Below are 2,764 nucleotides of genomic sequence, written 5' to 3' on the forward strand. Positions count from 1 at the left end.
ATTAGCGAAAGTGTTGTAAATATTTAAAGCTGAGTATGGATAACTGAATTACGTCATACTGTAAAGCACATAATTACAAGAAAATATTTCATTTGGAGATTTGGTATTGACATTATGACTAAAGCTCGTAAAAGATTGCAATCTAGGTAACTCCTGCATTGCCTAATAGCAACAAAGCGAAACAGCACAGGAATAAATCAACTTTCAATCTGAGAAGATGTGTTTGAATTCCAACTAATTCTGGATTAGAAGCATTGACGAAAGTATGGAATTAATTACGTTTACGCCAAAAGTTTTGAGGCATTGGTTTTGTTCTGACTTTGAAAACCGATGACTCAAATATATGTTTCACACCTTTAAATACTCTACATAGTCCGGAATTCAAAGACTTTTCAGCGGAAATGCTAGTCGTCATTTTAGGCGACGGCAAAGTTAATATGCAAAATAAAGATCTTGCATTTGAAGCAGTTATTAGATGGACCTGCAGACTCGAGAACAGTACCTCAGAACTTTACTCCATAATGTGCAGCATAGACTGACGAGTTTCAGTTTCTTCTTTTTATAACATTGGTGATGATAGTCCTGTGATGCCCATTGATTGAAGAGCAGAGTTGAAAGAGAAGTCTAGATATTACTAAGGACATTTCAAGTTACTTGCAAACCACATCTTGAACAAATGTCTCCAACTATAAATCAACCCAGGTTGCCAAGTTCAGAAACAAATAGGAGGAAACAGCGAAGAAAAATTTATCATGATAACACGATACTGTTAAGCAAAATAGAAGCAAAGTCCAGCGCATATAGCAGTAAGGACTGTGTTTAGATGATGCTGGACTGGTGTCACAAGTTGGGTTTGCTGTGCGCTCTAGCCATTTTCCTAGAGGGATTGAGAGAAACCAACAGAAATAAATTAGCCAGCAAATTCGGTGTCCAGATGCCGAGATTCGACCCCAAATACAAATCTAAGCGGTAGCATAGTTGGTTGAGGCACTATACTACAAGCAGGAAGGTCACGGGTTCGAGTCCCGATGAGGTGGATTCTTTTTCAGTTGACCTAATCCTTCCAGCCGCACTATGGCCATGGGGTCGGCTCAGCCTCTAACAGAATTGAGTACCAGGAATCTTCCTGGGGTGAAGGGGGGCCGGTGCGTACGGCTGACAATCTTACAACCAACTGTGAGCTGATTCTCTAGACAAAATATGGGAACGTCGACGTCTCACAACCACATGGGCCTTCACGGCCTGTTACAGGGATAGCTTTACCTTTTTCTACCGCTTAAGCAGTTTGCTTGGTACTGCTTTCTATAGAAGGATATTAATTGAATTACAAATTCCTGAAAAAGAAATACGCCACAAATGACTTAAATGTGACACAGAGATGGTGGGGTGGGGGGAACTATGGGATATCGTACTAGGATAGTGAGGGTGTTAGTGGGCCGTGTACTCCAAAGGTTAGGAAGACTTCTGACGCTGGAAACACGAAATCCAACTTAAGTGACGCAAATCGTGAGCACATGAATTCGACTGAACTGGACTGGGATCTTGTTGAACACATGACTTTGATATTAATAAAGTTGAATCTTCAGGTTTTGTTATCATAATTTCAGTTAGCCATGCTAATTCGTATTTGAAATGTCCCTGGCTTAATTACTGAGCAAGAGACCAGTTAATATGGCTGGGGTATTTCGCTATTTTCATCTGTTCTTCTACACAATTTCCTGGTATAATTATTATATTATTATGGCTGTACTGCCTTCTGTTGGGCCTTGATCGCCTTTCAGTTTCTTGACCCTATACACAGTAGGTAGGATTTTTTGGACGGGGATCAGCCCGTCGCAAGCCCACTACCTACACACAGAACAACACAAATACAGAATAAACGCACACAGACATCCATGCCTGAAGTGGGATTCGAACCCACGATCCCAGCGTTCGGGCGAGCGAAGGCAGTTCATGGCTTAGACCGCGCGGCCACTGTGATCGGCAGTTACAATATACCATATCCACCTTCTGCCCCCTTCCGAATTAAGTAAACACGGTTGGGATTGATATGGGTCTAAACGTATAACACGTACACATTTCTGGTGGGGAAACCTCTTGGTAAGCCCCTTTTGGAATACCGTGAAGATAGAAGAAAATATTATGCTGATATTAGGCAGACAACAACAACAAACAACTCCGTGATTTTAGTCCGTAAGCGAACTACACCGACCGATCGACCGCCGCTTGTCGGTGAAGTTTAGTACCAACTTTGCGGATAGAGGGTGTCGCGTGGTCAGCCCAACGAATCCCCAAGGCCGTTAATCTCGTTTTTCTAGACCGGAGCCGCTATTTCCTTGAAACATCTCCTCAGTTATCATCACGAGGCTGTGTGCAACCCGTTCCAGACCCACTACTTCTCAGAAAAAAATCTTGTAGCACCGGGAATCGAACCCGAACCTCTGGAGCTATAGCCAGGAACGCTGACCACTAGACCACAGAGGCGGACGATATTAGGCAGACAGACTTTGATAATAAGAGACCGTTTACACTACCTCAGGAACGTGTGCATTCGTGGGATATGTGTTCACAGTGTTTTGGCTCCACCGTCTCCGTTTTTGTTACTTAGTACATTGAGACAATGTCATCGAGTTATCTAAAACTGAGTGATGCGTGTAATTAAGTCAACCGCTTTAGACGGCGAATTGTGTCAGTCTTTTTCTTCCCCCCCCCCCCCCTTGCCACTACCCCCCCAGGGCCCCCGGGCTCCCCTTCATGACTTCCC

This window comes from Cryptotermes secundus, unplaced genomic scaffold (assembly GCF_002891405.2).
Source record: "Cryptotermes secundus unplaced genomic scaffold, Csec_1.0 scaffold542, whole genome shotgun sequence".
In the NCBI taxonomy this organism is placed as follows: domain Eukaryota; kingdom Metazoa; phylum Arthropoda; class Insecta; order Blattodea; family Kalotermitidae; genus Cryptotermes; species Cryptotermes secundus.